This window comes from Sinocyclocheilus anshuiensis, unplaced genomic scaffold (genome assembly GCF_001515605.1).
Source record: "Sinocyclocheilus anshuiensis isolate Anshui unplaced genomic scaffold, SAMN03320099.WGS_v1.1 scaffold476, whole genome shotgun sequence".
Lineage (NCBI taxonomy): Eukaryota > Metazoa > Chordata > Actinopteri > Cypriniformes > Cyprinidae > Sinocyclocheilus > Sinocyclocheilus anshuiensis.
The window spans coordinates 1793624-1809965 of record NW_015554139.1 but is presented as its reverse complement, the minus strand read 5'-3'; positions in this window follow the sequence as shown (position 1 = coordinate 1809965).

Genomic DNA, 16342 nt, shown 5'->3' with positions numbered 1-16342 from the left:
TCTTTTCTAAATAAGGTACCATGTGCAACAATCTGTTTGTGTTCAAGAACAATCAAACCTACCTTTGCTGTTTACAGTCAGGCTTGTATTTACACATTGGTATAAAAGTGCTTGTGTTTTATTGCCTATAATCTGTACTGCTGTAAAGTTCTTGAGTTTTACATAGAGGCAGGTTTAGATTTATTTGTGGATAGGCCTGTCGCAATAATCAATATATCGACTTATCGCGCAATATATGTACATGACCTCAATAATTTTTGGTGACGCAATATATCAGCCATTATATTTCCTTAAAAATTAATGTCACAATGTTTTGTACATTCCACTTGCGCCTTTGTCTTTTGCAGCTTCTCGTACATAATGTGGTGTAGTCATGAGGTGCTAGTTCAAATAAAAAAAATGCTTCTGCAAAAAAAGTTTCTGCAGATATGGTCTTGTTTAGGGATCTGTGCCTTTGTGCATATGGACATATCTGCTAAGTAGGGATTGTGTTTTTCAGCAATAGTGTGTGCACCCTTAATTTACAGAGAAAAGGTCAGGGAAAAATCTGTCGATGGAAAAATCTCCATACAAGTTCTTTGTGCAGTTTTCTTTTTTTTCCCTACCCGTTACTTTGCACTTTTTGTTAGACAATGTTTATTTACTATTTATTCAGGTTTTTAAGGTATCTAATATTTTGATACTTAGGGCCCTATCATACACCCGGCGCGCGGCGCAAGTGTTTTTTGCTAGTTTCAGCCCAATGCAGTTCTCATTTTCCCGTCCTGCGCCGCGTTGTTTAAATAGCAAATGCATTTGCGCTCCATTTGTGCGCCCATGGGCGTGCTGGTCTAAAAAAGAGGCGTGTTCAGGTGCATTGTTGGCGCGTTGCTATTTAGAGGAACTGAAAATAGACTGCGCCATAGACCAACTCAAGACCTTTAGACCTGGTCTAAAGTCTGGCGAAATATTTTTTCTTTGTTATTTAAAAAGCGCGCTAGTAATATGCGCCTATAGGCGAGTGCACAATGCACGTAACCTTTGCTTATTACACACACAGGGACGCGCAGCAGCACACAAACATTTTTAAAAATGAAAAATTACATTCCGCCATGTAAATAGCGAACCCACCATGACGCAAGCGCAACTGGCTTTTAAAGGGGATGGGAGATGAGACTTTGATTGGTTTATTGCATGTTACGCGCAAAAAACACCCATTACTCATTAAGAGAATAGGACAACCCGTTTAGACCATGTGCCTGGGTGCGCTGACTGTTTTCCTATCGTTAAACTAGCAAAAGTGGATTCGGACACACCCTGAGTGCACCTGCACCGTGTGCTTTAGACCATGCGCTTAGATTGTTAAAATAGGGCCCATGATCTAAATATTCTTAAAAATGTAAAGTTTGTTGTCATTTGGAAATGTGTAGGCCTTCTTGCATTATTATGCTGTTATATTTTGATTATATATTCAGTGGCAGAAAATTGTCTTTAAAATGACAATAATATCGCTTATCGCAGTTATTTCTGGGGCAATATATTGCACAACAAAAAGTTTTTATCGTGACAGGCCTATTTGTGGACCATATTGAGCAATGAGTTGAAATAGAAACTTGATGTAATCTAGGAAGCAGCCCAGCTACTGTCCACCCAGCACAGTCCTTGGCTTCCCAAAATCGGACTGATATCCCATAATCCCAAGCGATAATAAAGTGCACCCATAACTGTGACCCATCTGCTGGGAGTGATTTACAGTATAGAACAGTATTACTTGCATTTTTTCTTCTGTATTACCAGTGGAACAAAGAAATCTTTGTTCAGTTCAGGGAAATGGTACAGAGTGCAGTTTTATTAGAGGGGGACCGGTCTGCCCTAATGGACTCCTTTAAAGGTACAGAGGTGAACCTCAATGTTTTGCATGCATTTGGAGGGGCTCCTTCTAGATTGACATGGAGTACGTGCAGTCCGGGCATTCAGCAAGGGTTTGGCATCTCTTTACACTTTCTACTGCCTGGAATTGAAGATATACACTTTGGCTTTGACAGTCTTAACCGAGTTTGACTATAAACACCATATGCATTCCTTTCCTGTTTTTCCTCTGCTCTGTTCCTCTCTCTCCCTCTATCCATCCCAATTGCTGCCAGATATGCACACCTTTTTAAAACCAGTTTCTTCCAGCAGTACCTCCTCCTCATCTCACAATTGCCGTGATGGCCTCATATCATGATCGGTTACTCTGCACTTTGCATTTTGGAGCTAAAAATGGCTCCCAAAAAGTTCCAGCTGCACTTGTGTAGAAAACATTCAAGAAAATTCATCAACAGTTCCTCTTTTATTGCAAGCTTGCATCACAAAGCACAACTCCGTATGGAGAAGCACTTGAGTGCATGAAAGGGAGACGAGCTGATGGGGTCCAACAAAGTGGAGTTGGACGTTCTTATTCCCTTCGGTTCTTCCTGTGAATATGGATGGCTCTTTCAAGCATAACACAGTAAAGTTATTGATAAATAAAACATTAGCCATAAAACCTCAAGAAAAAGTTGAGCGTATTCAACGTAATTAATTGCAACACAGCCCTCTGTGCCCACACAAATCTAATACGCTGTGTGTGTGCATGCTTTTGGAGGTGAAAGCTCCTTGGGATGCTGGAGCTAAAGTGAACCAGATGTAGTGAATGGAACATGCTGAGTTTTTGCGCGCTGAGGTAATTCTTTGGTTCATTGCAGGATGATATATCCCCGCTTGCGCTCATTCACATATGCAAAGAGGCGATCAGGCAATCATGTGTCACAGAGCAGCCCCGAAGCAAAACATCATAGTTTAACAGTAGTCCAGATGAGCCCCTGGCAACACTACTACAACCCTGCTGCTAAAGACCGCTATCATTTCCATATGCAAAGCTTGCTCAAGGTTCCACATCTAAACGGCCTTTGGTTAAACAGATGTAACTGCTGCTTGGTACGAGTTGCCCGGTTTTAGGAACAGAATGATTCATGGGTATAAATCCAACACTTCGTTCTTCAACACCCGGTCTTATTCTTATGAATGAACTCTGCGTCACCGCCCTGCCAGCACTCATTCACCAGATATAAATAACTTATTTTTAAATTATATGTTTTACCTTGAGCCACGCTGACTCAAATTGCCCTGAGACACAATAATTGGGTAATGGAGATGAAGGGAACATTTTGGCAGATCTTGAAAGGTCTTGATATCTGCTGGTCTAAGAGAATGATTGAAGCTCAAATGAATAGTCCCTGAATTAGAACTACCCATCCTGCTTTCCTTCCCCCGTTCGTTCTTTCCGTCATTTTCTTCTCTAAGCCCTTCTGCAGCCGTGTACCAGTTGGCAGGACGGTGCTATATCAGCTTCTCCGATTTTAGTCCCAAAAGTTTTCCGAGACTTGACAGCGGGCTTGTTTTGGCTGCAGAACTGAGCCGAATGGTCTCGGGAACAGATCAGCAGAAAAGCTGCGTTTTCCACACCTAGATAGAAGTGGTTGGTGGATAGACCCTTTGCGTCCACTGCACTGTATGTGATGGGTGGAGGGGTGAATAAAGAAACAAAGCAATCCTCTAGGTGCTGGAGGATAGACGGCATTATGTGCAGGCTGTGTCATCTAGAGTGCATGGTTTCATTCAACGCTCTCAAAACAAACACATGGCGAAGCCAGTGAAGGACCTTAGGGGGCGAACTGTTGGAACTTGTCTTGTTTCCTCACGCGGACATATTAGCACCGTGAACACAGACACATTCCAGCGCCGTCAGACTACAAAGAGTCTTCTGCCCGCAAACTCGCAGCCTCTAACCACATGCAAATCACGAGGGTGGCGGTTTTACATATTCTAACGTTTCTGGGGGAAAGAGAGAAAGGTCAGAGATTGGGGAGACGGGAGAATGCATGTCCCTCAGGCCTGACATGGTTCGATTCAGACGTGTTTCCTAGACATTCTTTTGTTTTGTAGAGTTAAACACGTTCACTGTCATTGTGTCAGGCTGATGAATGGCCAATATGGCTGGTTTAATGGATTAAATGTTGATGCTGAGGGCACTTATCAACACAACACCCTTCTCTTGCTCTTTGCCACTCTCTCTTTTTGACATTCGGATTTTCGTTGAGCTTTAGCTAAACAGACCTCAACTGTAGGTCAATAGTAAGTGGTATGAATGGGCCTTTCAATCGCCCATCCCGTTCCTACTTCATGCCAACCACATCCCGGCTCTTCCCAATGTTCCATCACCAACAAGTAGTGCCTGTGTTCTGGAGGAAATTGTAAAACCACAGTTTTTATAGGCCCACAGCGTCATGCAGATGCTTTAGACCTTAGTAAGTAGACAACATTGACACAAATTTGACAAAAATAAGACTGAGAAAGAAGTACAGTCCATATACTTAGCTATTTTTGGAACTATTATGGGAAACAAAGCCCTGTGCAATAAGTTTATAAATAGCTATGGGTTCAACTGCAGTACCAAACACAGAATCAGTATTGATTATCATACAAGTAAACCAAAATGTCCTTAAAATCAAACAGCGTAATGTATTAATATGACCTCTTTTTGAGGGTGAGTGCATCATGCAACCTATCGACCTGTGCAACCTGATAACTTCCTCCAAGTTGATGTACCACCTTTGACCTGTTGACTTCTAACTTTTTCGCCTATTTGTTTTGCTCACTCCTAACTATGCAAACTGCATATGGTTAGTTGCACTTTATTATTTTATTGTTTATTATTCAAGGGTTTTAAGAGCATCTCAAAGAAGAACAGATGTTGTTTTGACTTTTTTCAGTCCATTTTTGTCGGTTTCAATAAGGTACATCCGTGTGGGAGAATTGTCTGTTCAGACAGTTGAATTATCAGCAGGTGTGACCTTCGACCCCATCCCTCTCACCTCTGTCAACACACTGTGCGGTTATTCTTCACTCAGACATGAGGATGAATGCTACAGCTCTTCTTTGTCTCCTTCACCTGCTGGTGGACAGACAGACAGACAGTGTTCCTCTTCAAAAACAACACAACCCTTGTCTCTGCATGTCCAGTGCTCAGCATCAGTTTATCAGTCTGCAGTGACAGATGACGAGACGGAGACACCAGTGATGAACGATTTGGAAGAATTCAATAAGTGTTACCTAGCCGAAACAAACCAAGGTATTTTTCAACCTAGAAGGAAATTAGCCATGCTGGGTTAAACATTACTAGGTCTGTGATCATTGCTATCAGTTATTAACCATCAATCTAACAGTACAATTTTAAAAATAATGGTTACAAAAGGACCATAGAAGTACCATTTTGGGCTCCTCAAATAACCTTTTGGTGAAGCATTTTTTTTTCTTTGTGTGAAGAACATTTTAACAATCTAAAGAACCTTTTTCCACTATAAAGAACCTTTATATTTCATGTTTGTTAGAGGTTCTTCATGAAACCATAGATGCCAATTTGTAGATTTCACATGACGTTACACACTTATAGAAATGCCCACCTAGAGACACCAGAGGACAGCATTTTTTTTTTTTTACCAGGTTTGTACTAATGTACTAAGACAGTAGCTATGTTTTCATCCAAAACTGCAAATTTAACTTATGCAAAAAAATTTAATATTGGATAAAACATTTGCAAATAAAGCACCGTTTCCATCCAATCTGTTCAAAAGAACTAAATTGTCACTTTCTGTGAAACTGGTGCAAAGTATCAATAATTAAAATTAAAGTTGCTGCAACCGGGAAAGCATGTGGCTCTTTTTTTCTAAATAATAAATGGACATAAAAGCAATAACGAACACTGTCATGTTTCAGAATTATTAAAATAACATTTCAGATGGTGTGCAATGAGATTGGTGCGCTGGGTAGGTCACATGAGTTTGTTTTTTGCGCATCGAGGAATTAATTGGGTTAAAGTGTTACTGAATTATTCACGTCTTCTTATCATATAAAAAAAAAGATCTGCCTCAACTGAGCACATATGTATTTATGTGTGCCCGAAACTGTTTTTCACATATCTTAGTTTTTTCGCCACAATACCAGTGTATTTCTATGCAGCTAATAAGGCATTCTGGTGGTTTCAGGTTTTTTTGGGTGGTTGATAGGTGTTTAGGTTGGCAAAAGAGCCTAATATGATCTAAATGATTAATGATGAATAATGATGCTTGCCTTAGCATTCCATTTACTGTCTCTTCGTCTGCATGCACACATTCCAGCATCCTCTGCTCACACACACACATCGGTCTGGGCCATTGGTGTCCAGATGTTTCCTTAACGGATGAAAGTTAGAGAAGCTCCCTCAACGGGAGGCTGGGGTCAGGCTGGACCCGCACCAGAAACCATCCACGCTTCCAGAGGGTTTCCGGCCACTCCACGCCACGCTCTGCCAATATTTCTGATTTACTCCCTCAGGATGTTGTGAGGGACACTGGGAGGAAGTGTGAGCTGACAGGCCTATCATTAGGTGTGCTCTTTTCTGATAAGAGCCTGTTTGGAAAATAATAAATCTGAAAACACCACAATTTCACATTTGATTGATGGTAATGTACAAAAGATGTACAATATATGTCAACAGTCTTTTGTGGCTGGGATGATTTGGAAATGTTCATGCTCAGAAGTGGAACATGCTGCATTAATACCATATCCTACAGTTTTTTTTTTTCCATTTACACAGTTAAGCAAGGTTTCTTGCACCAATACATTTTTTCACATGACCATAATTTACCCCAGGGGGTTCTCAGCTCTGGCCCTCGAGTTTTGCTTGCTCAAACTCACCTGCCTATAACGCTCTAGTAATCCTGAAGACCTTGATGAGCTTGTTCAGGTGTGTTTGATCAGGGTTGGAGCTAAACTCTGCAGGAAAATGGATATCGAGCTTGAGAACCTCAGATCTACCCTTTTTCTGGTCCTTCAAGGCCCTGATATACTTCAAAACCGAAGAACAAACTGGTGCGACATCATTTTTGAGTTTGCAAAAAAAAAAAGTTTTTTTTTTGTTATTGGATGCAATATAATTGGTACTGCCCCATCTTTCAATAAACTGTCTCTTTGTACCAGCGGGAATTGTTAAATGTTAGTGTGTAGTTTTTGTTGTTGCTGTTGTTTTTTGAAGTTAAAATATAGTAGATTTTGATGTAATATACAGTATATTAGAACTTGTTTTCATCTGTCTTTATACTTGTTTCTAACACTGGGATCTTTCATGCAGATCTGCCGAGTGACGTGACGTGACATGTGGCCAAGTATGGTTACCCATACTCGGAATTAGTGCTCTGCATTTAACCCATCCTAAGTGCACACACACAGCAGTGAACACACACATACCGTGAACACACACCCAGAGCAGTGGGCAGCCATTTATGCTGCGGCGCCCAGGGAGCAGTTGGGGGTTCGGTGCCTTGCTCAAGGGCACCTCAGTCGTGGTATTGAATGTTGGAGAGAGCGCTGTACATTCACTCCCCCCACCTACAATTCCTGCCGGACCGGAGCTTTGGGTTACGAGTATGACTCTCTAACCATTAGGCCACGACTTCCCCTCCGTGCTACATACAGCCAGGAACAACACATGGTTTACTTCCTCTGTTGTTTGAGAATAATAGTACCTGCTTTTTCCTTATTACCTCACTTGGCTGATACATAACGAGAATCGAATTGATTTTTGAATGAGATTTCTGAATGAACCGTGTTTGCAGCTTCCTTTCTGTAAAAGGTCTAGGTGGACTTTTGAGCTCTCAAAATGAGAAAAGAACAAGTACAACTCACTTTTCTGCTATATAAGTCCTTTAAACGGCTTTAGTGGAAAGCAGGCACACGAGAGGATTGATCTGATCCCAGAGAGTGGTCTGGAACACTGTTCTGCTGGCGGTGTAATCCTGTCTGCAGGTGTGATCGTGTTTTTCTTACCCAGATGAGATTTTCTTTTCTTGTCTCCTCAAATATTATGGAAAAGAAATCTAAAAAACTATGTGGAATATTTTCTACCTGTATCTAATATTCACAAATATATATATTTTTAATATATTAAAAATATATATACAATTAGATCATTGTGAGCAAAGAGTCCATTATTAGCTGTGTGGTAAGTTTATGTAAGAGTGGCTTGCAAGTGCATTGCATGCTTTTCAGGGAATACATTTCTCTCTTTAACAAAGCTGTAAGGTGTACACTGATGGATCTAAACTTGAGTTTCCAGGTGCACTCTGGGAGATTAAAGGAGGTCAGTACTTTAGACACTCTGACACAAATCAGGAAGTGTAACAGCAGAGTGGTGCACAGCAGCAGGGAATGAAGTAGATAAGAGCTCCCGAGTCAGATAAATACAGAAAGGTTGAGGATAGAAAGAGATTTGGACCTACAGTCCACCCAAACTGTGGAATGTGATCAGGACAAAAAGAAAATTATGAAAAGTGGCTGTGTTTACACAGCAGGAGAATACAGCTGCATGTATGATTTCATTCACACAGTTTGGTTAAAAAAATAGAATGTCAAGTGTTGTAACCTTAAATTTACATATATAAAAAAATACATAAATTTTTAAGGAATCAAACTGGAATGTCTGTCTGCATTGTATCACACGTATAGTTCTATAATGATACTAGACATATGATACACACACACAACCTGTCAGAAGTTTGGAAAAATTATTCATTTTAAATGTTTTTTGAAAGTCTCTTATGCTCACCAAGGCTGCATTTATTTGATCATTTATTTATTTTATTATTTGAAATACAGTAAAAACAGTAATATTGTGAAATGTTAGTGCAATTTGAAATAACTGTTTTCTGTTTTAATTTATTTTGAATGTAATTTATTCCAGTGATGCAAAGCTGAATTTTCAGCATCATATATATATTTTTAATATATTAAAAATATATATACAATTAGATCATTGTGAGCAAAGAGTCCATTATTAGCTGTGTGGTAAGTTTATGTAAGAGTGGCTTGCAGGGCAAGAGAGAAAGACAGAGAGAGTAATAAACGTGGGCTGAGTTCCTGGTAAGGTGGCGAGCGGCTCTGAATTATAGGCTTTATTTGGAGACATATGCTGGGATTTTGATCATACGCTTGAGATGGCAGGAGCAGAAAGCCGCTTAGTGCTGCGCATGTGATGTTTTACAAGTCTTTACAAGACTGTCATCACCTAGACACTAGTGTTGGAAAATGCAATATCTTTTAAACTAGTGCATGCTACTGTTACTATTGTGCATAGTTATATAAAGGATTTGAAGAAATTCCTGACCTAAGTGTTACACTTTGACAGGTAACTCGTCTCGCTTTATGCTACAAACATTGAAGGACGAACTTGAGCCATGTCATTTAGTGTCTATATATATATATTTAAATGATATACAATTAATAAAAAAAAACAAATTACAAGTTTACACTACCATTTAAAAGTTTGGGCTTCTTTTAATGTTTTTGAAAGTCTCTTATGCTCACCAAGGCTGCATTTATTTGATCATTTATTTATTTTATTATTTGAAATACAGTAAAAACAGTAATATTGTGAAATGTTAGTGCAATTTGAAATAACTGTTTTCTGTTTTAATTTATTTTGAATGTAATTTATTCCAGTGATGCAAAGCTGAATTTTCAGCATCATTACTCCAGTCTTCAGTGTCACATGATCCTTCAGAAATCATTCTAATATGCTGATTATCTGCTCAAGAAACATTTCTTGTTATTATCAATGTTGAAAACAGTTGTGCTGCTTAATATTTTTGTGGAAACTGTTTTTAGCAACTCTTACTGATTCCAAACGTTTGAAAGGTAGTGTATAAAAAAACTACAAATTAACAGTGATGAATGTCAATCTTTTACAAAAAGACAATGCAAAATGCCACGAGGGGCTTCACGAAACATAACTGAAAGTTGGACTGTTTACATAACAAACCTTTTGAACCAAACAAACCATTTGGTTGCAATTGGCCGTTCACACATGCAGTGATTGTTTTGCAGGATGTCATCCAGTGCCTTTATTGTTGGTGGTAATGAGCGTTCATACTGCTGGATACACTAATGGAGTTCTGCAAAACTGAACATAGCTTTTGAAAATCTGATTCTAATTGACATATATTGCCGGTAAAAAATAACAAATCATACCATTTTGACAACAAAACAGCTTTTCCAGTTAAAATGTACATTATGGATGGATGAAAGTGCTTGTGTATAAATTGCAGCAGTGTATAATGCATCATAACAATTTCTGACACTCTTTTCCACACACAACGTTTTTATTATTTCTCTGTATGTGGGCAAAGACAAACCATAGAAAGCAGTCACTCACAGTACCTGCTTGCTAAATCACTGCATGCATGAACGTCTTTGTGCTCTGTACAGCATAACATAAACAACAATGTATTGTTTTGCATTGCTACACTGCAGCTCGCTGTAAAAAAAAAAAAAAAAGAAGCTCAGTATGGGTAAAGTTACACTGTTACTCAGCTACTCTCACACTACTGATTTTTTTGCTATTTTCATCACTACTAAGTTTTTGAAAACATCCTGAATCCAGCCAGTCACACTCCTTTAACAAGCGTCTGTTTTTGAAGCACCTGTCAGCTCTCTCTCTCTCTCTCTCTCTCGCTCTCCTTCTTATTCACATTTCACCTGCACTCATGTCTGGTCTTGCATTGGTGATTAACGCAATCCAACAGGTGTTTGCAGAGACAAACCTCTCCACACGTTCCAATAGAACTGAACCTCTTTTAGCCCTGCAGGCATTGTGCCGTGGCTCTATTCATCACCACGTTTGGAACAAAGCTGCCTAATCACTGACAAGACTGGAAGAGTTGCTCTCTTTCTTTTTTGTTTTCTTCATGAACACAACTGTATTTGACCAAGCGTGTGAAAATGAATTCTAACTGAAACCATACTTGAATTTTCAGTCTATTTGCTCTAGATTTCAGAGGCTTTCTTGTGTTTGATGACCTTGGGAACTTGAGCATGTGTGTTTTTTCGCTTGCGGCTGCATGTGAGACTTGGAGCATGACGACGTGCGCCTGTAGGTGTGCGAGGAGTGTGACTTTGTGTGCGCGGGGCGGTACTGAGGCCTGCGGCGGTGGTGCTTATGAACTGGTCAGACTGCCTTTTTGATTCTCATTTCTAGTGCCACGGCTATCATCGAGTTGTTCCAGCTGGCCTCCGCTCCCTCATCATGCAGGACTCGAGCAGACCTGCTGCGGTCACTCTGTTCCACGTTCTCAGCACAGCGTGCATGAAACAAGATCTTAATAAGAAAAACCTCATATGCATCCAAGTGCTTGTCCGCACTGCTTACTTCCCTCGGCACCTGCTCATGATTTCATTTTTAAAGGGGTCATATCATGGATTTTCCTATTTATTTTTTCCTCCCTAAGGCCCACTCATAATGTTTATAATGAGGTCCATTTATGTTTTTTTTTTTTTTTTTGAACCAGAAAAAAGTTATATTTAGTTTTATATGACCATTTTATACTTTCTATCTGACCCTTAGAATTAAACAAGCTGTTTGTTTTTTTTTTGCTGCTGCTGTGCCTTTAAGACATCAACTGTATATACAATTTTTTTGCATGTGAAATGAGATTTCATTTCACTTTGCTGCTAACTGTGGTTTGCAGTTCAAAAATTTTACATGCCTCATTGACAATATGAAAATCAAACAATTTGCATTGAAATGTGCTTCACAACCTGTAGACTGAAATGCCCCTGTGAAAAAAAGAAGTTTGCTTAAAGTACACTAAAAAGTGCACTTTGTAATAATTTTAGTTTGAGTGTTTTACCTTAATGTACATTTTATATCATGTTTTAGTCTTTTTGACACTTATTTTGATGTGTTGGCTAACATACTAAAACTCAAGTACTTGATTGTAAGTTTAACTCTATTGCGTTATTCAAAATGACACTTAAAGATAATATCTTTTAAATGTATATAAACTGCAACTTCATCATTATAAATCTGTAATTACAATATATTTAAATAAATTACATAAAAGTTTCAGTGGAAATGACATCAAAGTATATTTTTGCTTACCATAAATGCTTGTCAGTACATTCAGCGGTACCAAACCATATTTCAAAAACAATAGAAGTAGTTATGAAATTACATCCGAAGATGTACTTAAGTCATACTTAACGGGGTCAAAAAGCACATAAAAGTGATTTAACATGCAAATAACTTTCTTTATTATGATTAATTCTTCTTGTGCTTAGACATGACCTAAATGATGATTACACCTGATATCAGAAACCCAAGGATTTTCAGCTTGCTTTCAATAAATACTTTTTTTCCATTGGTGAGGAAGTTTTGAGTTCTGAAAGTCATGTTTTATTAGTACAATGAACAATCTTCAGAAGACCTAGTTTCATTACACAGTAAAAGCTCTATGTACAAAAAGGTCTACGTGTGGTCGCAATACAGTAGAGTTGGACTGCTTATGTAAATTTCCTATTTTTTTATATTGAAGAAATCCAGGCATTGTAGTCAGAAAATATTGTGTGTGAAGCTGATTTTAATTTGTTTTAGACCATTAGACATGATGTTGCAGTGCCTTCGAAGCTTGTCTGAAACCAATTTCCTTTGGAAGAAAAGCCACGCTGCTGCTTTTGGTTTTGGATGCAGTGCAGGTCCTGTTCCACACACACTCCTTACAGCAGTTTGAAAGCCATTTCTGCCCTTCTCACTGTACGCGGGGAACTCAAAATGGCTTATTTTTTTATCAGGGCTGTTTTGGCAGAGGTCCTCTTCATGACAAAACCTCTCCCGTACTGTCTCTGCAGGTTATGTGTTTGTCACTGTGATATGCAATGGCCAAGGCCTTGGCAAGTCACTTGTTTTTCTGTGGGACAAAGTATTTTGCAAGAGCTTGGCAGCAATTGGGCCAACATTTTCTGGGTATTCGCTCACTCCGTTTTCACCAGAAAGATGAACTCTCTTTCTGATGCCAAAACATGAAATGATACAGAAATGTGGTCATATTTAATCTAAAGCTGATCAGGTCTGAAGAATTCTGAAAAACCTATAAAACTCAAGCAATGTCTCTTCTCAGCTCACTTCTGGTTGATTCTGTCTTTTAGTACATGGTGTATCCATGAAATGTGCTGTTACTTTTAGCACCTGTGGGATTTTTTGCATATGTTGAAATGTGGATCAAAAATCATATTTTTTATTCACAAATCATTTTGTTCTCTTTTAACACTTTTATGATACACATTTTGACAAAAAAAAAAGTGTTTAGTTGTATATGCAGTGCCTATTTTAATAGATACTTAATCAAAGAAAGTGTTTTTCTCTCTTTTTTTTTTTTAACAAAAAACCAGATCATAGTTTCCTAAAAAATATTGTGAAAGACATTTCAAAATTTTGATTGATTTATAGCTCAGGTCTGTGTTATTAGGAGCAAAAACAAGTGTTGAAATGTTGAAAAATCTCTAACCTTACACATAATGCTTAATATTTTATATTAACTTGTGTTTTTTCAGCATCAATGAATTTACTATAATCATTATTAAAATGAAAATTAGTAACTTGTTTAATATCATTATTACATGCACACTTATAAGAATACATTTTAATAGTTTTATTTTATTTGAAAAAAAAAAAAAAAAATGTTACCCTGCTTTGAAAACTGACTGATATTTTCTTGACATTGTTATTTACTAAAAGCAATTTAAAAAAAAAAAGAAAGGAAAAGAACATCAAATGTAATCAATTACATACCCACTGTTCCCCCTTTTAATAAAATAAAATTAATTAAAAAAAATTTTAAAAAGGCTGTGCTAAACCCTGCAAAATGACTGAGGGTTCAGGATATTCACTTTAAAGGGGTCATAGGATGCCCATTTTCCACAAGTTTATATGATAAAAAGGCATCTGAGATCGGCTCAATTTGAGAAAGGGGAAAACATTTAACCAGATTTAAAAAAAAACACTGGGTGGATCTTTATCATTATAGGGTGCTTGTGTACACACACTACCAACACACATTTCTGTTCAAACAACTTGTAAAAGTGCATGTAGCATCCTATGACCCCTTTAAGATTTATGAAATTCACCAAAAAATAAAAGAAGAGGACAAAAATGAATAAGGAGCAGTGTTAATGAAATGCCGAATTAGCAATTCATTTCGAAAGCAGAAAGCTGAAGTGAATCTTTTAACTTGATTTAGTTGACCTTTAGTTGAGTAATACTGCTTGCTGCTTCCTCCCCTTTCCCTTAAACTAATGTAATTCTGAAATATCACACAGTGAGACCAAGATCTAGTTTCATTGCATAGATCACTGCTGTCTTTGATGAGCAAACAGACGCTCATCGCATCTCAGCGCCAGATATTTACTCACAGAGCTGTCGTCACCCTTTTCTGAGTCGAGTGAATGAAACAGGTGTCCACCCACCTGTAAAACAGCAGCAGACTCACGGCCAGTCTCCAAGCAGGGCAGAACACAATCTTTGAAACAGGAGATCAATTGTTTAAATCCAAAGACTACACAAAGGCACGGCCGCCTCAATGAATTATGATAACCTTTGACCCCAAAGTCAGTGTGCGTCTGTTGATGTCCCAGGAGAACCCGAATGCACATATCTAATGGTGTAGTTGATGAAAACAACCGGCTTAACATTTTTACAATGGTTAATGTTTTACGTACTACTCCAGTAACAGTAACAATCTAGAGAGTTTTCTGAGGAAACACAAAGGTCCAGAGCGCCAAGTCCTGGTTGTGATCTAAATCATTTGTTTACAGTTCCTCTGAATGAAACATGCGCACAATGAAATCACTGTTCTCCAGAAAGTGTTTGTTAATGTGTGTGTTTATCTGTCATCCGCTCTTGATGAGGACAGAACATAGTTACAGAAAGCATGCAAAACCAGTTGAGAAGGAGCTTGCAGACCTTTATGCAGGTGTACAGCAGCCCCATAAAAGTATTCAGACACCTAAGAAACACTTATGAATGTTATTTTGTTAGAAAATAAAATCACAAACTGACTTCACAGTCACCTTTGCTATAACTTTTAATCAACTGGTGTTTTGGTGATTTTATAGTGGAAGTATGAAGTCAATTTCCCTTAGTTGCACACAGGTGTCCTAGTTACAAAAAGTAACCATGGTTTTACTACAGTAACCTTGGTTTAGCTATGTTTTTAGTAAAACCATAGTAACTACAAAATGTATACAGTTTTACTACAGCATTTGCAGTAAAACCATAGTAATTACACAGTTAACCATGGTTTTACTAGAGTAACAATGGTTTAACTATCGTTGTACTTAAACTATAGTAACTATAAAAATAACCATGGTTTTACTATAGCATTTACAGTAAAAACATAGTAACTACAAGGGCTGGGTTTTGACAAATTTCACGATTCGATTCAATTCTCATTCACATGTGATTCAATATCGATTATTTTGGATACATATCAGGTACAATACATGCCAAATTTTCTCAAGGAAAAAAAATCTCTCAACTAATGCTGTAAAATATACATGAGAGTCAGTTGGTACTACATTACTATAATATTGAAGGTTAAAATTAACTGATTTGTGCTGTACAGCTGCTTAAATTGCACTTAATAAAGTTTTTATAATAATTAAGTTACAATTACTTCAGTTAGTTTTTTTTTTAAATATACACATTTAAATAGTGGCTGTCATAAAAAACAGCCTTATAAACAAAAATAAAGCATTAAAGAAAGGTAAAAAATTAAATTAATGTTATATGGTGCATATATTTAGCAAAATGCTCCTCTCTACAGTACAGGATATGGATTTTTAAGTTGTTCTCTTTCTTTTAACTTAACTTCAGATGTTTAGTCATGTTTATTTTGTGCTGAAACTGGTATTAATGTGGAGGAGATGATTAGTTCACGTGCGTCTTGCGCTGCTGCGTCTGTTGAACTGAGGCGCTCCAGCGATCTGTCACTCCACAATAAGCGCCAAAACGGCATTTATTGTTTGAATACTGCAATGCAATGGACAGAATTTAAAATCTGAGACTTTGTTTCATATTAAAAGTACCAACGCACAATGCTTATTGCGATTTATAGGATGGGAGGTACGATTCGATGTTCCATCCATTAACTGAAAACAGGCTAGACTAATCGATTCTTGGGATTTAAGAATCGATATTGTTTCGTAAAAATGAGAATCGATTAAAATCGAGAAATCGATATTTTTTACCTAGCCCTAGTAACTACACAATTTTTACTACATAGAATGTACACCTATAATGTGTCTTGACTATGATGTTGTAGTTAAATCATAGTAAATATAAAACTAACTGTGGTTGTACTATAGTATGTGGACTGACTCATTTATACTGTGGGAGAAATAATAAAGCATGACTTTATAAAGAAAACCTAGTCAGCTACCTTGTTGTCTACTGCCTACTAGTTAGTTAGACAATTAG